We start from the raw sequence: 26,691 nt of genomic DNA on the forward strand, positions 1-26,691 counted from the left end.
GTATCATCTTCAAAACTTACTCACAGTGACCTTGTGTTTTCTTTTACATAGCTGATATCGAGTAACACTGGTTTAAGAAAGTAATCCTGCAGGACCCCACTAGAAATATCCCCATTGGATAACGATCCTCTATTTATCATGACTTTTCAATCTGCCCTTAGACAGCTTTTGATCAATTTAATATAGGTTGCTTTGATTTTGCCCTTTTTTTTTTACATCAGCCTGTCATACTGCACTAAGGAAAATGCCTTACAGAAATGTAAGCTGATGATTATGTCAACAGAGGTTAGTATTACTTTTATCAACCCAACATTTAATCTCATAAATTATATATATATATGCATCAAGAACATTTGAATAACCACCCCGGCAAGGTTGTTAGGAGTAAGTAGGGAGTCTACAAGGAATGGGGGAAAAAGGAAGTGTTCAGCAAAGGAAGCAATGTCTTAAACTTTCCAGCACAGTAGGGATAAAGGAAGAATTGCTAAAAGTAAAACTGTATTTGAACTCACTGAGACAATTAAAATTAATGCAAAACAGATCTTCAGCTATTAGGAGGGGAAAAGACTTAGGAAAGAAGTGAGATGGCTCTACAGAGAAGATGGAGGATTGATTAAAGGTAAGCAAGGGGTGACCAAAAAATTGCCTTAGTTTTCAGTCAGAATAATGATGCCAGACATTTGGCAAAGACAGGATGGCTAATGAGCATGAGGATGCAAAAAAGGACATTTCCATAACCGAGATGGAGGCAAACCCCAAGAGCTTCTGTAATCAGGGATGGAGCAGATAATTAACATGCCAGCATGCCAGAAAAACTGGCACATGACGTCTCTGGATAAAGGAGCAATTATTATTTACCAAATCTATGGAATCAGGGGTGGCACCAAGTAAGCGGAGAATAGCAGATACAGCGCTAAGCTTTGCAGGGAGATAAAAGGGACTGAAGCAGCTACAGGCTCCTTTGGCCGGCATCACAGCGTGCAAAGTTTTGGAGCAAATTTGGAAGGAAAGAAAAATTCAAGACCCAGATGTTAACAGGGCATGGTTTGCTAGAGGTAGACTGTGCCTGGTTAACCTATTATCTCTCTTTGATAAAAGAGATGATTCTTCAGCCAAAAAATGCAGTGGATCAAATCTCTCTGGACTTTGGTTAAATACTTCATGTTGTAGCACGTGGGGAATTGCTAGTTTGGCTAAAAAAGGGGTTCAGGTCATTCAAAATAAGTCAGGTGAAAAAGGAGGGGTATGAGGGTTGTGTTGGAACAGGAATTATTGGAGGGGCAGCGAGATCCCTAATGAGGGTGACAAACTAGGAGGGAACTAACGAAATGTGTTAATAACCCAAAGTTGGGAGCTGTCAGCAGCACAGGCAATATCTGCATTGTGCTGAGAAAGGAGTTGGAAAAATCACAAGACTGCAGCAAAATCCTAAGTGCTCACATCCAATTAATTAAGGTGCATCCTGCCTCTAGGAGACTGAAGGAAAAGTCCTCTACTACCACAGGCCCTGATCCTGGGCTTCGACATCCAGGTGGGGATCAACCCTTTGCAATGAGAGGCTCACCAGGGCAGAGATCTGAGCTGCAGTCAGGAGCTGCCGGTTGCACAATGCACTGCTCAGAGCGAACAAGCGACGAACCCACATTTCTTTTGCTGGGGAGAAGTTGTCAGATCATGTGATGGATGCTAGTCATAGTGTTTGATGCATTCATGAATGGTCCTCAGACGTGAGGACAAACATAGTGTAAGGAGCTGATTGCAACAGCCTGGAATGGGAGTCGGGGCCATGGGAGACGATCCTCACTATATAGGACTAGGAAATCCACCAAAAGGATCAGGCTGCAGAAGGCGAGCACTCTCTCCTGGGCACACACCATTAGGATTCGGCAGCACAGTGAAGACCCTGCACCCACCTGTCCTCGAGGAGATGAGAGGACCTGCCACAGCATTCAAGTGCCTCCTCTGCAAGTTGCAGGAAGCTGGTGGAGCACCATTGGGAGTGCAGGCACATGAGGGCTGGCAGCAGAGAAGTCAGTGATGCTACAGGGCGAGCAGCTCTCCAGAGCCAGCGATGCTGATGGACCCTAGAGACAATCAGAAAAAAAAACCCCAAAAGAAGTGTTTTGGTACAGGCCAGGTCAGGAGACAGCATAAAAGAGTCAACAGGGAGGAAGGTGAGAGCTGAAGTGTCCCGTGGGTCCCCTGGGAGAGGAGCTGAAACAAGAAGCCAGGCCCCAAAGACCAGAAGTCACGGTGAGTGATATATGTGCCATGCAGTCCATGTCAGACAGCTTGACAGATGGACATCTGCAGGCTCCCAGCTCTCTGTCCCGCGTACCCTTGCAGGACATATGAAGGGATTAGGAGTGAGAGCCCTTGTACAGCACTCCTGGATGCAAGGAACAGCTTGAAACAAAGCGGGTCTCCATCTCCATCTCCATCTATGTCTCTCTGTCCATCTCCTCAGCTGCTGCCTTGGTCTGGCCTGGGTGGAAAAGTGCCTATAGGAAGCTTTAGGTAGAGCAACAACCACATCACGGGGCTCTACTTTGATACCCCAGGGCTGTCTGCGGCTCTGGGTACCTGCATACTGCTAGTGGGGTCCAAGTTCAGCTAAACGGGGTACAGCTGATCATGGGACGCTGCGCTGGGGACGGGACCTGGCTGACAGCAGCTGAAGCTGTTGCGATCTCCTCGACATCCCAACCAAGCCCCCGTGCATCTCCCTGGTTGCTCTGCAGCTCCACTCCTACAGCGTGAAGGCGCGGGGCCCGACTGGAGATGCTCCAGTTCGAAGCCAGGAGCAGGCAGCAACATCCCCATGAAAACATGGCTGACCCCTCTTTGAAGCCATCCGAATGGACTGACGCCTGCCAGTGTTTCAAGCCCTTTCCCTTGGTTTCCCAGCTAAAGTGGAAAAGCTAACGACATGGTGTGTTGAGGAGAGGCAGAGGTTTCCAAACACAGCGCAGGTGGCAGACGCACGTGTGGCACAAGTGTCATGCAGCTCTACCCCGTTCAGTCTCCAGGCCCGGCTTCTCCAGCACTTCAAGGAGCAGCCTGCCACGGGCACAGCTAGCAGAAGGCCTTGCCTGCAATCTGTGAATCTATGTATAGTCCCACTTCTTCATTAGCTCCTTCATCCCACTGATACATCGCCAGTTCAGACATCTCCACCTTTGCCACTTCACCTTTGCCATGGCATCTCCACCTGTGCCAGGATACCATTGGTTCAACCGCCTGTGAGTGCAGCAGAGAGCCTCAGGCTGTGCAACACCTGCTGCATGCCCACTGCTTGAAAGCACGTGTACAAGCAAAGATGTGCTGGCCTGCAAATACGACCCAGCAAATTGTATTTGCAGGCCAGCTCCTGCTCCCCTACCACAAACTGCAACTCCAGTAGCTGCTATCCCCAATGAATGGCTAAGCAGCCAAGGGGCAGAAGTACTAAGTAACTCTACCAAGGTCACACAGAAGGTCTGTGGCAGAGCTGGGAATGACGCCCAGGTCGTCCAAGCCACAGCCTGGTCCCTTAACCAGAACAGCCTCCTTCTCTCCATCATCATCAAGCAGCACAAAAGGTGCTGTGTACTTTTCTGAAGGTTATTGTGCAGGTCGCAGTAGAAACAGCCCAATCAAAATGATTTTTCTTCGTAATTTACCTTGTTTCCTTTTGGTACTCGGCGTTTATTTTGCAAGGTAGCACTAAAAATCTGAAAATTGGGGCTGATAAATATAATCTGTCTTCCTAATGTATAGATGCAGAGTTATGTTTGAATGTGGGGTGAGAATAAACTAATTAAAAATGTTATCTGCCACATGGAAACTTTGAACTTGATAACAGTTGGAAGATAAGACTGCTGCAGAGCACTCTCATGGAAACAGAAGAGTCTGGGGGTTATCAAACTTCCAAAGCTTTTTTTTATTGTGTTCAGTTTTTCAAAGCTGTTTATGAAGGTAAAGGGAAAGAACCTGCAAATAACTGGAAAGGTTTGTTTGCTCACAAGCTTTAAATGTCTTTTCATCCTCCTGAATTTAAATATTTTCGTTCTGGTGTTTGGTGCTATCTGTGCATTATTTCAAGACCAATGGGCCCTGTTCAGAAATAAATAAAACAACCCCCCCCCCCAAAAGACCCCCAAACAAACAAAAAACAAAACAGAAGCAAATAAATGTGTGCACAGGATGCTGAACTTCAAGGTGAAGCAGGAGAGAAAGTGAAACAGTTCAAGAGATGCAACTTGGGCCTGATACTCATCTTACTGCCTTAAGTGAGAGGTGGAGGGATGTTGGTATGGCAGATGGGTCCACCTCACGGAGCTCAGGATTGGGCCTGTGCCCACATCAGCCGTGCTGCTGGAGATGGGGCTTCAGCCCCGGTGCGAGGTCCGTGAGCATGGAGCTGCAGGGCTAGGGCTCTGCTCTCAAGCCAAAACCTCCGGTGGGACCATCCAGGGTGCGCAGCTGGGCCCCCGCGGCTGACCGACCGCTGGAGAAGGCTAGTGAATGGGGCTTGCAGCTGTATGCGACTGGGCCCAAACTGGTGTTGTACCAATGGCCACATCTTTACTAATGGCCCCCTAAATGTTTGTGGGGCTGGGGCACATGACCAGTGAAGAGAGGCTGAGGGAAATGGGCTGATTGAGTCTGCAGAAGAGAAGACCGAGGGGGATTGAACAGCAGCCGTCACCTCCCTGCAGGGGGGCTGCAAAGAGGTGGAGCTGGACTGGTCTCAGTGGGGGCAGATGACAGGACAAGGAGCAATGGGCTCAGGCTGCAGCAAGGGAAGTTGAGGTTGGATATTAGGGAAAACTTGGTGAAGCACTGGGACAGGTTACCCAGAGAGGTGGGGGAGTCTCCATCCTTGGAGGTGTTTCAGACTTGGGTAGACAAACCCTTCGCTGGGATGATGTAGTTGGAGCTGGTCCTGCTTTAAGCAGGACGTTGGACTAGATGTGGCCTCCTGAGGTCCTGTCAACCCTCAATTTCTATCATTATATGATCTTTCCTGCCATTGCATGTTAGCAACTCCTCGCACTTCTTTTATTGGAGTCACTCAGTGTCCATTGCAAGCCTTAGTTCTGTCTCCCTCGTTGCTTTGCATAAGAAGTCTCCCACACCGAAAATATTGCAATTGCTTCCAGGCTGCGCTGGAATTATTATTATGATTTTAATTTCCAGACAGCTGAGCAAAGGTCCGATTCTTTTTAAAATTCAGGTCTCCAGACAAGATATAACTTGTATAAAAATGTAATTAGAATCACTTTTGGAAGGACAGGAAAGAGAGAGCAGAAAGGCTCATGAACACTCACTAAAAAGGAGGCCTTGATTGTAACATTTTTCATGAAGTTAAATGCTGTTATCATGTACGGTACAGGCTAATCTAAAAAATATAACAGCTCTTTATAGAGAAGCCGGCATGAATAATTTGGTATCGCAACGCGTGCTTTAGAAAGTCGGTGTGAGCTCGATCGATGCCTCATAATGTCTCAGCACAAGCAGGGAAAGGAGAATGAAGGAGGGAGAGTGACAGGAACCCGAGGAAACTTTCTATTTCCAAAGCTCTGCAGGTTAGGCGCAGCCGTGGGAAGCCAGTATTATACGTGAAATAAATGGTTGGCAATAAGTGCTGGCGATGGTTTCTGCAATTCTAACAAGCAAGTATCTTCCTGATTTCGCCAATCATACTGACTATATGACTAACTGTTTCTGTAAGACAAATACAAGATAAATATAGATAATTAATGGAATATAAATACAGTGATTTCAAAATGGAGTGTTTTTCGCAGCTCTCTGCGAGAACTAAGCGGCTCCCCAGAAGTGGTGTTATTTTAAAATATGCTGGGTTCAGGATGGGTGCTTTTTTAACTGAAAGAATCATTCAGAGATTGAAACAATTTGCTGAGGAAGTTGGCATGCTGCTAAGTGCCTTATTATCCATCCAGCCCCCAAAATAGCGACTGCAGTTAGAAATGCTAAGTCTTTCTTGAGAAATTATACTGGTCAGTTTAAATGTAACCTCCTCTACCTTGATGCTTTCTGAAGTGCTGACTGGTGTCTTGCCAAGTGAATATTAAGAGCTAGCAGATTGGTAAATGGTGGATCTAAAGATCCTAATGATTTCTTTTAAAGGACAGAAGTTAATGATGAAATATTTTGCTTCCTTTGTTTGTTTTTAATTGAAGTTCTCCAGTTTCCTGATGCTCCTGTCTCGAGGAAGGGAAGGGAAGGGAAAAAAAGGAGAGAGAGAGAGAGAAAAAGCAAGAAGGAAAGACAGAGAGAGAGATGCTCGTGCTGTGGAAATGGCGAAGACTTGTGTAATAAAGTATTTCTTTAAAAAGAGTCATGATCCAACGACGGATCACTGGCCTGAACGCTACGTGCAAGCAGCCGGTTACGCTTGTTTTTGTTGTGTGCGTTTGGGAGGTCGTGCCTGCTACGGTTTAGGCCCCTGACGAAAAGCTCCTTACAGCTCAAATATGAGCTCTGTGTGGGTGTGCGCTCGCACACACACTCACACACGGTAATTACCCGAGGAAAGAAGGGCAGACTCCCACAGAAGAGCTGGGGAGGGCTGGCTATATTTTGGTTCTCTTCAAGCCTTGTTTGACACACTCATTTTTCACACACGTTGTCAAGAAACACCCCCAGTGTTGGAAACAGCTTAGAGGAATATGCAATGTTTTATGCCATCCAGGATGAGCAGCCTTCACTAATGACAGACTCAAACTAAAATAAACTCCTGCCCACTCTGCATGCTGCAAGGGAAGGAGAAGAAAATGCAAGTCAGACACATTCACAACACAGACCACGGGCGGGTCGGGATGCAAGCCGAGCCCCCCAGCTCACGTGGCACCCACAGACCCTCGGCTTGGACGGGCTCTCGAGGGGCAGCCACCCAAACCTGGCACGGATGCACTTTGCCAAACGATTGCCACCGATGTCAATCAAGGATCTTGCCGAAAACCTCCAAAGAGAGATAATCTACAGAGCTACCCAAGGCAGCTCATTCCCTAGGCTAATGTTAGGAAGCTTTTGCCCTACAACCTGCTTTGCTGCCATTTAAAGCCATTGCCTCACATCCTGACCTCTGCCTCTTCCTTGCAGCAGCCTCCCAAGTACTTGACAGCTTCTGCATTCTCCTTTGCCCCAGATTCAATAGTTCCCCACCCTGCTTTGCTTCCCAAGCCCTTTATCATCTTCACTGCTTGCCTCTGGACCCTCTCCAGTTTCTCTGCTGCCGTCTGACCTCTCGTCCTGGAGGCAGCCCTGCAGCTGGGCCCGGGCAGCCGCGAACAGAGAGTCACGGCCACCTCCTGCGTCTTGCCTCCACCTTGCTCGCACCAGCATCACGTTGCAAACTCAGGTTGCGCTTGCGATGCCCCCATCGCTCCCAGCTCTCTCCTATTCGCTCACCGCTACTTTGGGTCTAATCCTGTCTGGCTCGTGGCAGATCCCACAGGTCAGCGCAGCTCAGACTGACCCTTCGGCTGCTCTCCGTTACATTGCAGGGCAGAGCAGAGGTCAAGGGAAGGGAAATGTTGCACAGAGCCAATTGAGGGGGCAGAGGGGTAGGGGGCAGCTCTGTCTGGACAGGCCCTGATTAAATACGATTCCCTTTAGCATCCTCTCGGTGCCTCGGCAAGGGGCAGGAGAGTGGGCCGGTGGCTGGCCTCGGCACGGTATTTCCCGGGTTATGTTCCCCGGGCTCTGGTGTGGCACAGCTGAGCGAGATCTGGCCCCGTGTCTCATGCGACATGCTCAGCTCTGGGCATCCGATGATTTGATTTTGGTAAAACCGACTGTTGTACACCTCCTGGCTAAACAGTTGGTATAACTCTCTCTCTAATAATATATGTATTACTTACCTGGTCCACGGAGAGCTGCCTAATTATTGTTTGCGTAAAATTGTCATTTCCTCCCAAGAATCGGTGCCTATGGCCACGCCACTGTGCAGGCATCTTTTCTTGCTTCTGGGCAGTGTGATAATCCGACATTAAACCTATATTACTTACACGCCAGGCTCAGAAGCACAATGTCATTTACTGGTTTCAGGGAAGTGGTCACAGGAAATTTTAAAAGGCCGCATCACAGAAAAGACAGACGATATGTGTTGACCCCCGGGGCCCGGCATGCTGCGGCTGGGCATGTGGACACCCAAGGAAGTGCCAACAGAAAGAAAAGAAAAGATTCAAATGTCCTAATGAGGTAACAAAGACGCAGATGTAGGTCAGAAAGTTAACAAGGACAGTGGACAGGCAGGAGACCCGAAGTGCAGGCTACTCATCACCGCGATAACAGGGGGACGAAGGGACACAGCACTGGATGAGAGCTTTGCAAAAATGAACAGTTCATTCACTTATTGCTTCACTGCCAATAGCCCGGAGACTTCCAAGCACTTTTTCTACAAAACTGGATTATTTTTACTCCAGATTTTCCAGCCGGAGGAAGACCGTGCTCCCATCCAAGAGAACGTGTAAGAGCAAAGGGAGCAGGGCAATCGCCTACGAGACGGCAAACATGTCAGCGCTAAAATACTGGGCGCTGTCTGCTGAGAGGAACGTGGCAGCGTTGAGGCCGCACACTGGCCCTCTGAACAGGCACGCATGCCGTGCCACCCGGAGCACACTGCTGCTTGCAAAACCCAACGATAGGAGTATGAGAGAAGAACTGGCCTTTTCTGTTTAGGCACGAACATTTCAGGTGTGCTTGAAAACATTTCACACAGCTCTTGGCAGTCGGCACTCGAGGGTTTCTTCCCTTCGGTTGACAGAACTCCCCTCTGAGCGAGCATGGTCAAGGCCCTGCCAACGCATCGCCTACCTTTTCATGGGCACATGGATGGATGGGCGGATGGGCCGAGTGATTTTAACTTCCCCTGCAGTGGCCGCAGCTCGCATGCCCTATTTCTCCTCACAGCACTGTGCTGCCTAGTTGGCGGGTCTTGCACACACACTCCGGCTCAAATTAATTGCCACATCTGGGGTCAAGAAGGCCAGGCCAGACGCTCGAAAGAATGAAACCTGTGTTGTTTACCTAGCACTGCTGCGATTGCTAAGGCTCTGTCCTTACCCCCCATGCATATTTCTATTTTTCCCATTACTTGGCTAAATCTTTTCAATCCTGGCCTTGAAGTATGTAAGAAAAACAAAAGGAAGGAACAATGAAGCGGCTGCTAATACACTTCAGGATCTCAAGGGTCCTCTTAATAGGAGCTGGAATATAACGTGAGCATACGGCAAAGAGCCCCAGATGAAGAGCTCTCCATGCAGGGAGTAACTCAGGTGGACGTGATGGGGAGCTCAAGAGGCCTGTACACACTAGGGGTGCGAGTAGAGAGATGCTTGTGATTCGTGTTCATAGCTGAAACCAAAGCAGGCACAACAGAGGGATGGAGACGTACCATGATGCACCAGTATTACAGCGAGCCCAGAGAAAGGGGTCGTGCACACAGGGTACGTCTAGTACAGATGTGCATAGAGCCCAGGGTGCAATGCTAGAGCACCCACAAGAAATGGAGGGGAGTGGGTGCAGGCAGGGTATGGCAGGTCCTTGGCAGAGGAGATGCAACAGAGGATGCTTGGGTGCCAATGGGGATACACTGCTCACCTTTGCCGCTCAGAGCCCAGCCCCAGCTGTGCAAAGGGCACAGGGAAGGCTGGGATGCAGGCGAGCAAATGAAGCATCCACCCAGATGTGCATCTTCCAGCTCCTTGCTTGGCACTCTGGCTGCAGGACCTGGTGATCTCAAGCAAAGCACATGCCTTAGAGAAAGGAGGCCCATGGGGTTTTCTACTGAAGAGAACGGGAGTCCTTCCAAAGCTGGAAATTTGACTTGAGTGAAGGCAACAAGCAGGATCGGCATTTACATCCAGGAGCCAGCTAGAAAGTGGACAAACCTATTTCAAAGAGCAAATGGTTAAGGGTACAAAAGCAATCATCCAGGCATGCACCAAGGAGGTCAGAAGAAGGACGCATGAGGAAGAATGGCTGGGATTGCTAGATCCAGAGCACTAAAGGGACAAAGTAAGGATTGTAAGGGGGGAAAAAAATCCATCATGGTCTTTTTGTCAAGGTTTTCCCTTTGTTAATATTGAAATAGTCCACGGAGATGGTTGGATTGCAATGCAGGTCATCTGCAACCTAGGCAGGACTCCAGCAGAAACTTGCATGGTCTCCTGATAATTTAACCGATGGAAACCCAGAAGCCAGGCAGGCCTGGAGGTCCTCGTCAGTGCATCCTGACAGGCTTCCCCGTATATTGGAGCCTGCCCGGGAGCCGGTGCTCCATTCCCTTCTGTGTGAAGTTTCAAACTTTTTTCTTTTATTCCCTGAACTGGAATGCAAGAAAATGTTGGAATACATTGCAAAAAGGAATTTGTTTCCTCTGTCCAGATCTAGCAAGGACAGTGCTAACAAAATACAGGATTGCTTTGCTTCAGGCTTCGCTACCAAGAACAGAAAAGAGATTCCTCCTCCAAACTTGCTCTTTTCTAATAACAAAGAGAGTGATATGCCAGCAGGGGTGCTGGGAAAAATTAATAATATTAAAAGTATCAGGTCATCACACACGGAGAGTCTGTGCCAGAGTTGTGAAGGACCTCAAGATGGATGAGGTGCTTGCAAAAGCACACAGACTGTCTCATTAACCACTAGAAGTGACTGAAAAATAGGATTTGCAATTCAGACTTTTTCTTTTTTTGGATATATGATTTCATCGTGACTCGGACCCAAGCTGTCAACATTTCCAGTAAAGCAAAAGTTCCTGAGTTTCTCCCTCGGAGAGATTAATGTTCCTGACAGGTTTGTACCCCATACGACCTGAGAGACGGACACAAATTCCCTACTACTGGCCAAAACCAGATTATCAAATGGTAGAGTGACGGTCGGTTTTGTGATGCTTAGTTTTGGATTGCAATGTGATGGTCAGTGATGGTCAGTTTTGCTTTCTCAAATGGGACAGTGATGGTTGGTCAGGACAGTCCCAAGGCTGCTGCAACTGCTGGTGCTATAACAGCCCTCCTCCACCCTGCCCTGTGTTTGGCTAGTTTTGTGCATGGTAATGGGACAATAGGGCAGTTTATCAGTTAAATCACTGAAGGCTATCTGTACCCCATTATGGGGTAGACTGCTTCCTACATGATCTATTTCAGGGAAATAGGAATGTCCCACAACTGCACAATTTCCACTATGACTGCAACCCCCCTGGACCTTGAAAAGTTCCCTGACTATTTCAAAGTCCGAACCTAGGGTGTCTATAGCTGCCCCCTGCAAACACAGTCCCCCACAGACCCTTTCCATTCCTTCCTGATGTGATTTTTCACCCGAACAGCCTGAGGGGTTTTTATGGCCAGCATGTCTTGCTGCCCTGCAATCTCAAGTCAAGTCAATCCTGAAGTCATTAAAAGCCATTGATAATGTGCATCAATAGTGATTTTTTGGGCAAAGTGACCTGGAGGTGCCCACCTCCTCTCCAGGTATGGCTGGCTGTTGCCTCGCAGGATAGGTCTTGGATAGGTCTTGTTTTTAGTCCTGCTGGATGTCCACACACACCCTCCTCACACAGGCTAGCCCAGGCGGGGTACCAGTGCACGTGCCAACAACCCGACCACGAAACAGTTTGTGTTGGTTTACGTGGTACCAGATGGCAGACTGAGAGAGGCCTGGCCGACACGTGCCCTGCAATCTCCCCCTCCGTTGTGGTGCGCTGCAATCCCACCAGCTTCATCCTTATTTCCATCAGTCCTAATCAACTCGGCCTCTTCACTTGCTGCACCCCGGCCATGACTGCTATTGCCCTGTTCCTATAGCCATAACCTGTTCCAGTCCCCACCATGTTGCTGTTATACCTGTAACACCTGGTTTGGTGGCACAGCGCCTCATTCCTACTGCCCAGGCCCTTTGCATCGATGTACCAGCATTTACGTAATCTCCACCTGTCTCTACACACATCTCCAACTGCAACAGGCATCATCATTTCATTCCCACTTACAACAGTGTTGTTGTCATCAGACCTACCTCTCCCCTCCCTCCATCCTGCCAATGCAGAGCTGCTCCCCACCCTGTGTTTCCTCTGGCAGCGCTCCCTGGTGCACATCTCTTCTGTGCTCTTGCAGACGCTCTGCCATCTCCAGTCATTTGCCATTGCAGCAGCTGTAGTTGGACTGTGATGTCTCAACGTCTCCTGTTGTTCCTTGTTGCATGGGGCTCGGCTTGCCTAGATTTTCCAGCCTGTTAGATCAGTGCAAGTCAAGAGGCCCCAATCAACACAAACGAGTGCATGCCCGGTCAAGCCCCAGCCTCTCAGGGATGCAAGGTCTGGGAGGCCAGAGACAACGATTTCCTCCCCCACAACCTGTTCACACACATACAAGCTGAGCCATCCTCCTATGTAAGAAAAAATCTCATGGTTGTATAACAGGTCCCAAAATCCCCCAGGGCCTCACCGAGTGAGCCAGCTGACAGGATAGGGTCCTATCTGAATCAGAAAATCATAGAAAATTAGGACTGGAAGGCACCTCAGGAGGTCACATCTGGTCCAACCTTGAGCTCAAAGCAGGACCAGCTCCTAATAGATCATTTTGGGTTTTGCATGGGGGTATGGAGGAACCCACTGATTATTTCCAAAGGGGATGGAGGAAGGAAGAGGCAATCAGGACTGGTCACCTGGAGGCATGAAATCCATGTGCTCTGGGGACACAGAGACACATGGTCTAGGGAGTATCAGAACAGGTTTTGCTAGGCTCAAGGGGTGATATCCCGCTGGATGGAGGAGAGCAGAAGAGCAGAAGCAAAATCCATTTGGTGTTGTGGGTCACGGAGAGAGGAGGAACGGGCTTTGAACCTCTGCCTGGTGCAGGAGGACATCGGTGGAAGGGCTGTCATTGTCCTGGGAAGACTTCAACATAGCCAGAAGCCTGGGAGGTTGGGTTGAATGGAAGCTCCTTGAAAATGCCTCCGTCTGCCTTTACTTCAGGTGACATGGGAAGGCAATGGCTTGAGGGACCTACACACTCAGCACGGACACGTCACCATCTTCCAAAGGAAGGAGGAACACGTGAACCAGCACGGCCTACTTCCCCTCTTTGCAACCTGAAGACATAGTCCTGACCCAAGCCATGTGTATCGTCCAAGGAGTTCAGCTAACTCCCAGGGTTGCAGAAGATGCTGCAGACAAGTGCTTCACAATCTGCATCGATCTACCAGACATAAACATTGTATTTCTTTATGCTAAATTATTAAACACTCCCCCTTCATAGCCCTGTCAATGGTTTATAATTGCATACTTTATTTACATGAAAAACATGAATTCATTCTCTTTATTTATACACCAATTTATCCATCAATTCTAGCTGAATTATTTGAGTAATGAGCCTGTATCCTAAGTGGCAGAACGGCAGATGTCTATGGTAATTCTGTCAGATTCTGTCATTTAGAAGAAATTGTGGGCTCTTTTACATATAATCCAACAACTGTACAGTGGAGGTAATTAAATTAAAAAATTGTTATTAAACTTGAACAAAATTAAGTACATGATAATGTCTAATAAAATCTGCCTTTCTGCAGTGACATTATTTATAGTCTATCTTCACTTCCATCACCAGCTCCACTTTCATGGGACTGCTCTAGTGTTTGCAAGCACGGCACTTAGGGACCCTTTGGAGGCTGCCGCTTTAATACCCTCTTTACAAATAACAATCATCTCATTTTTGTGGGGAAAAAAAAAATCTCTATTTGGAATGGAATTTTCCATCCTTTGTTGCAGCCCCTTGGTAATTTATTTTTGATTAAAGCAGAGAAAAGTCCTTCAGGCCCTGCTGAATGGACTGGAAAAAGGGAAGCATGTTCCCTCGGGTCTGGGTTAGTAGGAGCCTGACCTGCTCCTGTCTCCCTTCACCTAGCTTCTTTTACTTTGCATCGGGCTGGCCCTTATCATCAACCACCATGTGGACTCTTTATTGTCCTGTGGGGGTGGGAAAATGCCACTAGAGCAGTTCCCTCCTCCCATGTCCCAAAGCTGCTTTTCCAGATACCCTTATCCCTAGCTGCTCCCTAGGCTTTTTCAGTCACAACTTCGTGGGGCAAGGGCAGGATCCACCCCCCATCCCTTTCTCTCCCTCTCTCTGCAGAAGAGGTGCAAACAAATCCATCCTGACAAGCTGTCTGGCTCCTCTATTGCTTCAGGCTGGAGATGGGAGGAAATAAGCCTACTTTCTGCAAGCCCTTGTTCCAGTTTCCTTGAGCCAGTGCAGCAGATTATTTGCTTTTTCAAGCTGGTTTCATCTGCACACCTAAAAGTGCAATGCAAACTTCTGATTACCTTCTCTTATGTTGCCTTTAAATGATGGTTTATCTGGGATGGTTTGGGCAGGGCTGATCCTGCCTCAGGCAGGGGCTGGGTTAGATGTGACTTCTGGAGCTCCCTTCCAGTCCCACTTCTCTATGACTCTAACCTTGGTGAAATCCTTGTTATAGTTTTCAGTCTCCTTCTGCCTCCTGGAGACTCCCTCCTGGCGTGTGCATCTCTGCCTCTTCGGAAGAGCTTTAAAAGTGCTGGTCAGTAGCTGTGTAATAAACTGGTGATGTATTAAAATGTCTTGTAAACCAATTTGCAGCTGGTGAGTGATCACTCTGCTTGAAAGACCTCAATTTTCTATTCTTATTTTCAAAGCAGATACTTATTATAATACAGGTTATTAAACATCAAAGGTTTACCTTGTCTTGAGACAATTTAGCGTCTTTTAAAAGCTCATAAATGCTTTATTGTGCATGGTCCTGAATAAATATTAGAGACCTACAAAAGATGTATATCCCATTCCCTATAATTTATAGGGCTTCTTAAGGCAGGCACAGCTTCTGGCTGGCCTCATCAGGACAAATACAAGGCTTCAGATGGAGCTGTCACCTCTATTCTTGCGTCACCTCTATCTCTTGTCGCCTCTATCTCTTGGCATGGGAAGGGGAAGTTCTTCTGCACCCAGTTAATTTGATTTATGTGCCCATAGCCGCAGAATCAAGAGCATCCATTAAATGCCAGGAAGGGCCCATTTCAGAGATGCACTTTAATGCAGGACTTACATTTCAATGTGCCCTGGAGCACTGTCCTCCACAGGGATGTTTTACTGAACCAGGGTCCAGGGATTTCGTGCCTGAAGCAGGACCTGGGCTGACTGCAGGCATGTGAGGCCAGAATGGCTATGCAAAGCCCCTTGCCTGGTGGGGCCTGGGGTTGACGTCTAGTGGTTCCTCTTCCTTTTACAGAAAACCCCAATAAAACAAAACCCTGCTTTGAGGCCTTACCCGGAAACAGGGGAATGCCAATCCTGCCCTGGGGGTCCTTCATGGGCAATGGCTCCCCACATCCAGGAACAGCCCATGTGCAAAGTATAGGAAATGTCTGCAAATGAGAGACATTAATTAGGGAAAATACAGCAGCAAGAAACCAAAATTGTGCACAAGCAGCCTGTAAAACACTGGACTTGGTAGCATTTGACATAGCACACCACTTGTCTCCTCTCTTGCCGATGCCCCTCTCCTCCCTCCTCCCTCCTTCCAGGGCACTGACAGCAGTAAAGTTCCCAAACCCAGAGACGCTGTCTGCAGGGCTCACCTCCAGCCCTGGGAAGGGAGAGGCACCACCTGGGTCTGTGCAAAGGGACTTTCTACCACACCCACGTGGTCTCTGTTCCCTCTCATCGCTGCACCCACCCACTCCACCTCTCAAGGTGATGCTGCTTCTTAATGCCACCACCCCTCTCCACGGCTATCTCTCACCTCTGCTTCACCTGTCTGGCCTGACCTAGTTGCAGGCACCATCCTGCATCTCCATGCTCAGCCTGTGCTACCATCCATCGCTATGACCCTGAGAAGAGCACTGCCACCCAGCCCCACGTGCGTTGGCTGCAGCCATCAATGGGCTCATGACGGAGCAGGACCCGTAACAACAGCTGCTCTTGTTCTGTTGCTTGCACCGCAACTCCGTCTCCACATCCACACTAAGGCTCCACCACTTCATACCCCAGGGCCAGCTGAGTACTCTCAGCTCCAGTGACTGCTGGTGGGAAAAAGATGCTACTTGAGATACAGTTTAAGTAGCCTAAATGGCTCCTAATGTGAGTCCTGGTAGGGAACAGCACCCACCACTTCTACCAGAGTTTGGGTCACTACCCTGCATTTGAAGACTAAAGCCTCCCTTAGAGCGACCTCTCATTTAGGCTTATTCTAACTACAGAGCTGCTGCTATAAGGAAATCAATATTCAGTACCCCTAAATCCAACACTATCCTGGGAGAAATACCTTGCCATAGCACGTATTGGTATGCCAAGATATACATTACCTGGGCATAGCAGGCTCTGCGTAGATGCATCTCTTCTCCTGTTCTTCCACAGAGTCCCCCCTTTCCCTAGAGCTCTACGTGCAGGCGTACACCAAGAACTGAAAAGAGAGTACTTATTTATGTTGTCACATCCATACTATTAGCTTGATCAGATCTTACCCAAAGGATTAGCTACCACTTCACCCCGTGCTAATGTCACTGGGAATGATGTGTGCGCCGCTAGTGGATTACAAGCTCAGGCTTTGACGAAGGATGGCTCTTTGCCAAAGAAACGAGGGCACGGTATTTTTATTTTTTTTAAGTCAGGTCTCCTTTTATCGAAGTAACTCACACACCAAAGTTTCAAGAGGACCATTTTATTTTCCCAGATTTTCATTCTGTGCTGCCTGGGAGAAATCACATTGAACAGGGTTATTTGTAGCACGTTATGTTGTGATAAGTAAAGGGTAATATTTCACCTTAGGCAGTGATAAAGCAGAAGTGAATCAAGGGGTCTGTTTTGTTTTTTTCTGAAGCATGATTTTTAAATTGGTTTCAGTCAGTCTTTTTTTTCAATTAAAAAATGAATAGACTATTTGCAAGACATGTCTTCAAGAGCTTGGATGCTACAAGACTACAAGAGGACTTTTTTCTCCATGCTTACTGTTCTGTCCAGCTTCCATCCAGCAATAGGCAGTCCCCCTCCACTAACTATTACTACTTTCCAGGGCAGAGGAAGTGGCAGTTTAATTTGAACGTGTGAAGTTGCAGCAAGGGAGGTTTAGGTTGGCTTTTAGGAAAAAACTCTGTCCCTAGGAGGGTGGTGAAAAACTGGAACAGGCTGTGGTGAACCAGTAGGAGGCACTCCTGTGCTGAGCCACCCACCTCACCATGTCCGACCACCTACCAAGCTCTGAGTGCCTCCTCTGGGGCGCCTCATGTCTGGCCGACCCCCTTCCTGGAGCACATCCACAAGCTTTGGGTAAGTGCTGCCACCACCCAGGGGTCTAGACTGTTTCTGGGCCCTGTTCCACCTAGCATACACAGGCCTTGTAGACCTTGAGGTTTTCTGGCCCACTGCAAGAACTTGGGGTGCTTCCTTAATCCTGAAGCACAGAAAGTAACCTCCTTTAGCCAGCTAAGCATAAGGATTAGAAAAGGCATGCCCAATCCCTCTCCCAGCAAGTACACCATGCTTGTTATAGTGGAGAGCTTTACTGGTTAAGGTGGGTGGGCTCGGGAAAGGGTACAGGACAGAGAAGTATCAAAGAATAACCCAGAGCAAACAGTGTCATCTTAGTAGCTATCTGACATGCTTCTACATTAGAGTAAGCCAGATATCTAGGTAAGTCCCAGGTAGTTTACTCATTTCAGTATCCTCAGCATCCTGAGAGAGAGCGAGGGGGTTGCAGATGTGCCAGTTGCTGTATATGACTTAACATGGATACTGCCCCACTTCCTGGGGGGGGAGAGGATCTTCGTGTATATAGCCCTTTTAACATCACCTCCAAGGCCCAATCAAGGCCAGGTGTTGTTTGATGCAGACCAATCAATTTTAAAAAGCATCACTGGTCACCTCAAGGAGTGACATGGCTCAAGCCCCTTCCCCCTTGCCATGAGGTCAGTGGAGGCTTTTAAGGCCCAGCTAGACAAAGCCTTGGCTGGGATGATGTAGCTGGGGCTGGTCCTGCTGTGAGCAGGGAGGTGGACTAGAAGTAACCTCCTGAGGTCCCGTCCACCCCTAAATTTCTATGACTCTGTGATTCGAAGTGAAACACACTTACACTACTGCTCAAAGCTTTGTTCCAAAGGGCAGACAACATGGGATGTGGTCAAAGTTTTCCCCTTCTACTCTTTTCTGTTGGACACGTCCACCCTCTGCCCAGGTAAACAAGTCCATTTCCCTGCAGAAATCCTGATGTTTGGATACCTCCTTGGATATGTGCTATCCCCTTGTCTTCAAGAAAAACTACAGCCTGAACCACCACAGTTCAACTTAGATTCATCCCAAGGTGAAGGTCCTTACCCACCTGCAAAGATAAGGATTTGTGTACAAGCTAAGGGCATTTACAGCCAAAGCAAAGAAGTGAGTCTCTCTCCAGCTGATCTGAGAAGCAAAGCCTTTTGAAATAAAGCCAAAGGAAAAAGCTGAGCAATGTGCCTTTAGCATGGCAACAAAAAAAAAAGGTTGTGACCCAGCTGGTAGCAAGGACCCAGGTTCTACCGCATCTATGCCAGGTTAATAGGCCTCTCAGCAATGTTGCCATGTTTTCCCAGTCCCCCATCCTCTTTCTGGGAAGATGATCTATTAGAATAGAAACTGGCCAATTTTTAGGTGATGCAAGCATTTACCAGCTCATGTTTTGAGGGGTATTTGACAAGTCCCAGGTGCTTTGACCCAGCTATACTCATGCATGCATTAAGCACATTAGGTATATACACCTTTTTATATATATCTTTTTATATAATATCTAAAAGGTGATTTAAAATGGGCACATTGGGCATGACCTCACTGAACTGAGTTTTATACCGTGCTCGCTTGTATTCAGCATTCTGGAAGTGAAAGACTTACAAGAACAGCACAGAGAACAGAAAATGTTAACGACGCTATCAACCCTGGCTGCAATGATTATTTATTGCTCTATGTCCTGGAAAGCTGATAACTTTCCATGCTGAGACTGAATGCCATCAAAACAGTGGAGGACAGCACAATGAACAAAGTGGAAATGGCTACGTAACTATTGGAGGGCTTTGCTTTGCCATGCAGGACAGCTATCTTTGCCCAGGAGGAAACCTGTACAAAGGTAAATGGTAAATAAACATTCACTGTCCTTGTTTTTTGACCTCCTTCTGGTGTCTTTTGTACCACCACAGCTGTATCAGACACCAGGGGTTGGCATCCCCTGATTCCAGCGGTAACCCCTCATCCCATGTCATATGGTCCCTGGCAATAAAGAACAGTATCTTTGCAGTGCATTAGATCATTTTTATGCAGATTCAGGGAAAACCCACAATAATATGTAAGTGAAAATAGAGCAAATGAAGCCATCTGAATTCCTGTTTGAAAAGAAGTCATAGCAGAGGTGGCAGCAGATTGTTTCCAAAAAAGTAATGCAGAGAAGGAAGAGAAATCAAAATCCTCCATGCTGCTGTCTACTCAAGCACTGGGAATCTGCAGTCCAGTGAAATATTGCTTCACTCTCCCTCATATGGGGCCCAGGGTGAGTCAGTGGGACAGCTGACACCAAGTTCTCTTTATTACAAACTAGAGGCTAATCGTTATAATGACTCTTGTTCAATTGCATGTCAGAAAACCCCCAAAATGAGTGCTTACAAAGGCAAGGAAATGCTCTTCCAGTGCTGAGTCCAGTTTTGGGCACCGCACTTCAAGAAACATGTGGACAAATTAGGAGTCCAGTAGAGGTCTAGGAGACATCAATTATGAGGAAAAAGTGGAAGAACTGAGATTTAGCCTGGGGAAGAAAACACTGAGCGGGGTCTGAAAACAGTCTTCAAATAGCCAAAGGGTGACTATAAAGAGGACGGCGGTAAGCTGTTTTCTTTGGTTGTAGGGGACAGGACAAGGACAGGAAATAATGGTCTTAAATTGCATCAAGACTGGTTATGAAAAACTTTCTCATTGCACATTGGACCAGTTGTTTCACCTTTCCACTGAAAATGGACAGATGGGTTGAGCCTCAGACCATCCCATCTGTCCATTTCGATCAAAATATCATCATCTTGTGCAGCCTTTAAATCTAGATGTTTGCTTGATATGTTCTTACCTAGGCATGCCGAAATCTGAGTATATGCTACAGCTTCTTTGACAGGCTGAGCTGATTGTAATGCATTTGAGTTCGGAGATTTTATACACCTGGCTTGCAGATGAGAACATTGTCTTAATTTTGAAAAAAAAAATGCATGTATTAACTTCCCGTGGAAGCACAAAGGGTACTGAAACCTGCTAGAAAAAAAAAATCATCATGGAAAAAAATCAAGAATATGATGATCCTCCCTAAAAAGCCACTAGAGAGGTCATGCTTTCTTCAGGTGGGGGTCACTGACCATTTTTATATCACAGGCCTGATGAATTAAGCAAAATTAGAAGTTAACAGATGGACTAATTACAAGGGAAAATATTTGTAGCATGACTAATAACCAAGTCAAAGCAGTATCATTGAGGGGAATGGCCTCCGCTAGGCAAAGAGCCTTGGACATTACTAATGCTAATGAAAAACATCCTTCCCAAAGGAAAAGGTTAACGAGACATAAATAAACTAAAATTCATCTAATTAAAAATCCATGCCAAAAGTGAATAAAAGGATAAAACAAATGCCAGTGACCAGATTTCTTTGCCATATGGGTGAGAACAATAACACCATAATACAAAGATGGCTAATGCAAGGGTTTCTGTATCACACATGTAACAGAAGTAATTTTATGGGAGGACGTTGCTCTCAGTACAGCTTGCAGATGCGCAAACTCAGCTCTGAATAAAGAAAACTACATCTGGCATGATGCAAAACAAAGTTTTGTTGGTTATCTTAATAAATGAGCAAGCCAAGATTGGCGTGCATCCCTGTAACTGAAAAAAAAGTTTGCTGGCACTCAGTGAAATAATCACAGGAAGCATAAACAGAAGTACTAGGGGCTGCTGGCGGTGGAGGGGGAAAGAATCAACTTGTGCCATTGGGAAGGCATAAAAGGAGCCTATTCGGTACAGCCATGTTGGTCCTTGCTTTCTTCAGGAGAGATGACATCCAGAGCTTGAAACTGGAAACTGTAGAGCCGGAAATATTGTTTGTGCGTGGGTGGACGTGCAATGGGTAATGCATACGGCTCCTGTTTCCTCTCTTGCCCTTAGGTAGTGACCTCACTTGTCGGCAGCAATGTCTGTCTTATGCAGAATAAACAGCTGCATTGCTTCTTGGTCCGCGAGGCTTCTTCATTCATTACTTATTGAAAACTCCCTGTCTACGCATAGTGCAAACTGGAAAAGTTTGGAAAATAACCACTGAAGGGTAAGCAAAGGGGCTTCTTACAAGAATTAATTTATAACATGCAGTTACCCAAGTGAGAAAAATCCAGCTGAAATTTAGGGGCAAATAACTAGGCCACAACCATCAGATTTTATTCTTCTCCAAAGATTTGTAGTCAAAGATATTTTTCCTTGCACCACTACACAGCTTTCTGCAGGTTCACTGCTGCCTTTAACATTACCTAAATGTTTGGGGAATAATTTTGTTCCATTTCCAAGCTCGTTATTATTCAGATATGCTACTCCCTCCCCTCCGTGATGACTATAATGACAAGAACAAATGGTACAAAGCCATTCTTCAGAGAATGATTTAAATGGGAACAAGCGAGGTAACTGTTCTCTATGCATCATAATTCACCAATTTGTGATGATATACAGAGCGCCACAGAGATGCTTGCACCCTTGTCTCAAGATGCCTTGGAAATGAAGGGGAAAATTCAACACTTGTCCTCTTTCAGCTCCTTACAGTTAGGTCTTAGGCAGCTCCGGGTGGATTACAATAGCCTGGGAGGAAAAAAACTTGTTTTGGTATTGACCGTGCACCTTCAATGTATTGTCTGAGCAGCGGCAATGTCTAATTCCCTTGGGCTTCAGCCAGAAGGACAGACTGTGGGGGAGCAGCTTTAATGGGAGACAAAAAAATGCTAGAGTTCCCCCTAAGTGTGGGCAGATAACCCAGAGGAGGGCTCACAGCAAGACACAGTAATATCATCATCTTCTGCAGCCTGTAAATCAAGATGTTTGCTTGACATGTTCTTACCTTTGTGGAGAGCATCAGGGGAAAAAAAAGCCCAACAAACTACTTCCCTCCATGGCAAAAATCATCAGGTGAGGATCACTGGCCTAGGAGACTAAGCTAAAACTGAATGAACATTGTGGTTCTGTCTGGTTTTAATCTCTACAACTTCCACCACATGCTAACGGGTTCATCCCTTGACCCTCAGAGACCCCACAAGGCCATGCCAAAACATGATGTGTACTGTGTTAGCACTTGGCTGACCTGCCCAGGCCCACCTAAGACTGCCCTTCTACACAGGAGAGAATAAAGGACAAAACTCTTAGCAAAGAGCATCTCCCTCACACAGCCAGAAAAGACGGACAAACGGACGGCATTTTCCAGGCTCAGGCTGTTGCCTCTTGAGGATGACAACCTGCTCCAGTCCTGTGCACTTGAAGGCCTCGCTGGATGCCAGGTCTGGCTCTGAGAGACCCTGGCCTGGGAGCCATGCAGTGGGGAAGCCTCCTGCACCCTCATCTTGACTCTCATCCCTGCAGAGCACTTTGGAAATGTGTCTCATACAGTTAGGATTTCACCCAACTGGCTGATGAAAACAGCCTATTTTTTGCATTATCTCCCATGACAGTCTAAATAATAAGCTAAGGGAATGGAGATGAGATTAAAGTATTGCAAGGTGGATACATCATTGATTGGATTACCATACTCTATGAGAAGTCATTAATGGCTCCATGTGAGGTTGGAGGAAGTTTCAAGTGGGGTCCCCCAGGTACTGTTATGGTATTGGATTTGGCATTGTTCAACTTCTTCATTAATGATTTGAGCAATCGGGTTGAGTGAATGCTTAGCAAATTTGTGGATAACATCAAATTGGGTGGAGCTACAGACACTTTGGAGAGCAAGAAATGATGTGGATAGACAGGAGAAATGGTCCACAGTCAATGAGACGAAAGACAGCAAGGACAAGTGCAAAGGTCTGCACTTGGGTTGGAAGAATTGCATGCACAACTACAGATGGGTGAAGGGATGACTGGGCTGAAGTACTTCAAGGAAGGACCTGGGGGTTACAGGGGACTGTACGTTGAATATGAGGAGCCAACAGTGTGCTTCTGTTGCAAAAGCACCCCCCAAAGTCAACAGCATCCTGGGCTGGACTGCAATTATCACTTGCAAATCAAGGGAAGTGAGTCTTCTGCTCTATTCAGCACTGGTGAGGCCTCACCTGGAGTCCTGTGTCCAGTTTTGCACCTTGCACTTCAAGACAGGTTGGAAAGAGTCCATCAGAGAGCACCAAAAATGACTAGAGGCCTTGGAAAATATGACTGAAAGAAAGGCTGAAACACCTAGGGTCTTTCAGTTTGGAGAAGAGAAGACTTGGAGAGTGGGTATTAAAAACAGCCTTCAAATACCTGAAGGACAATTATAGAGAGGATGGAGATGGGATTTCCTCTATGGCTGTAGGGAAGGGAAAGTACTATGAACAATGGCTGCAAAGTGCCACAATTTAGGGTTGGAGTTAAGGATAAGGAAATTTGCTGACCATGATAGTGGTCAAGCACTGGACCAGGCATCTTGAAAAGTGGAATCTCCATCCCTGGAAATGTTCAAGAGCAGGTTGATGTTTAGTCAAGGATGCTCCTGCCTTGGTTAGGGGGCTGGACGAGATGACCAGGCGAGGTCCTTTCCAGCCCGACTTCCCTGTGATCACACCACCCAGCTTTCTCCGCAGAAGTGTTTCCTCTCGAGGACTCCTGTCCCTTCAGCAGGGGTTCATGCCCTCGGCCCTGTCCTCTCTGCAGCTGCCTGCCAGGAGGAGAGAGCAAAGGACCACGGCCCATGAAACAGGGACTGCGTGGTGATCGCCCTCCTGTTCCCTTGTGCTCCCTCACTACCTGTGTGCTCCTGCTTTCCCTTGCTGTATTTTGGCTGTACTGCAAGCCCTTTGGGCTTCTTTTGGTCCTTTTTTTTTAACAGCATCTGCACTGTAAGGCCTTGGTCCCTGGATGCTATCGCAATTGGAGCAGCGGGAGCTGCAGTAGTTGGACTAGCCTGTCAGAGTCATGGCCTCCCCGGCTCAGTTTATGGACTGATTCCATTTAAATGACCAAGCCTAACTTTAGCGGTTGTGCAGTTTTCCATCTCTGGAGGAAGGCAGAAATGAGGCAGGCAGATAGATCTGCCTGTCTGCACAGATTTTTCACCAGGCCCTTTTCATTTCCTAGTATAGAAAGTGCAAAGACAGACAGTGCGCTGTTTTGAGCACCTCCTTGGCAGCCAGGGCCAAGAAGAGCATGGAAACCCCCCTACACAGGATGCCCTTGTCACTACCAAAACCCCTCTCCCAAGCAATTTTAGAGGGGCCGTTTCTCAGCCCCTTGATGATCTGGATCCACCATCTATCAGGTTCTCTTCCGCCCCATTGCAAGCGTTGTCGTCTCCCCTTCCCTCCGGTCAATGCTCAAGGATTGGAAGAGAACAACAAACAAGCAGGCAGACACACACCGTAAAACACCAGGCCTCTTTCACTGTGACATTTATGGAACAGATGCCAGGGTTTGTTGGTTTTCTTTTTTTTCCTCCAAAGATGCTTTCCTATAAATCAATCTTGAGCTGTATATGCACCGTGCTCCTGAAGAGATAAAGCCTTTATCCCTGAGGATTGAAAGCGACTCCCCGCTGCTCTTTTGGAAGGTGTCACCTTCAATATATCAGTCAACCTAGCAGGCCTGCGCCTTCCAATACCAGCACGCATGGTTGTTTGCTGCTAGGAAAGATCCAGGCATCACCAGGTGTCATCACCCAGCGGCTCATTGCCTGCAAGTGTCGCAGGGACAGTCGCTAGAGCAGAGACCTGCAGTTGCACGCACCGGCTATCTGACAGACGTGCAAGATCACAAGTGTTTAACAAACAGCACAGTTGGGGCTTTCTCTGCCTTTCTTTGGGGTGATAGAGGAGCGGTGGGTGCCCTTCCCATTCAGGCGACTCCGCCGTGCGCATCGTGCTCGCCAACGACCCGTGGGTTTCTAACGCGCCTGCAAGCATCCCCTGAGCGCACCGGTGCTACCTTTGAATAGCAGGTGCATTCATTCATGAGCGACAGCCCCATCTCACCCAGCAAGTGAGGGCAATGGGAGATCTGGCTCGAAGCAATTCTCGGAGGAAGAGGTTGCTTCGGCAGAGTACAGGCACAACTGCCCTGGCTGACAGCAGTAAAAGGCACGAGTCCACTTGCTGCCCTCTGCTCCAACCCGGAGCCTCGTGAAAGGTAAGGAGATTAATTAATTGGCTGTGCTCTTTCACATCCCTGACTCTGCTGAAGTGCCAGTGATGGTTTGGCCCCATTGCCCCCAGATCCGTGGCAGGGGGGTGATATAAAAAGGTGAGTATGAGCTATCTGAATCCAGGGACACACGTGACACACGGGAGTGCCCTGAGGGCCACGGCAAGTGGCTCGCACGGCACGGCATGCGTCAGCCATCCTGTGGGTTTGGATTTCCTGACTTGAACCCCGGGGGGGATGCAGTTTGCCAGTAAGCAATGACTGTGAAATGGAGCTGTTTGCTCCGCTTTTTATTTTTTCCCCTTGGAGCTGTCAAAACATTTAGAGCCATTGCCATTCAGCACAATTTGATTGGAATAATGTCAAAAGGGCTTTTGAGCGTTTTTCATGAATTAAATGTCCGAACACTGACGTGCCTAAAGCCTTGCATAAAGCAGAGCTAGTTAAATGCATTTCTAGCTGAGGGTCTATGAAAAGCCACTCTTCCCCTATGGTTACTTGCACTGACAGCGACTCTTTGTTCTCGGCAAGTTTTATTGTGGATATATTAGATCTGATGCCTCTCCGACCTTGGAAGCAGTAGATTGTATTGGAATGGATGTGAACTGTCTGTAACACATTGCTCCTGTTTTCGGTACGGTGCCACAATCCACATCTTCATACTGATGTCCAGTGCCTCGAGCGGCACTGATGTCCCTGTGAGAGAGGTGCTCAGGATAGCAGGTCACTTAGGGGCTTTAGGTGCCATAACATGGCCAGTAAGATACTTTCCAAGACTGGAAGAGAGAGAGAAGGACAGAGAGAGGAAACATGCATGATGGCATGAGATAAAAGTCCTGCCATGGCTTTTTACTGGTCTTTCCTTTCTGAAAAAAAGCTTCTCTTGCACAAGAAAGGCACTCACAACACGGACCCTCCCTGTGACCTGCAGGGGTTTTACCCCAGCGGAGAGAAATACCAGCGAGTCCGTGAAGCTGGCTGTGGCCTTCACTATGCTCAAGCATTTTGCATGGGATGCACTCAGATCCCACTGTGATGGGAGGCATGGAAAACCCTGAAGTGGGGGCATGTGGTGGAGGTGTCCCAAATGAATGGCAGTGACCTTGAAGGACTATGAAAATGCCTCAGATTCTGCAAAGAAGATAAGTAAATACATTTAGGAATGTTTTACATAAGTTCTTAAAGTTGTGCTGGAGATTGATGTCATATATCTTGACTTCAAAAAAGCTTTTGATCTGGTATCCCATGATCACATCTTGGCCAAACTGGCCAGTTGTGGCCTTGGCTCCACCACGATCCGCTGGCTGGGAAACTGGCTTCG

This window comes from Crocodylus porosus, unplaced genomic scaffold (genome assembly GCF_001723895.1).
Source record: "Crocodylus porosus isolate Cpor-Errol unplaced genomic scaffold, CroPor_comp1, whole genome shotgun sequence".
In the NCBI taxonomy this organism is placed as follows: domain Eukaryota; kingdom Metazoa; phylum Chordata; order Crocodylia; family Crocodylidae; genus Crocodylus; species Crocodylus porosus.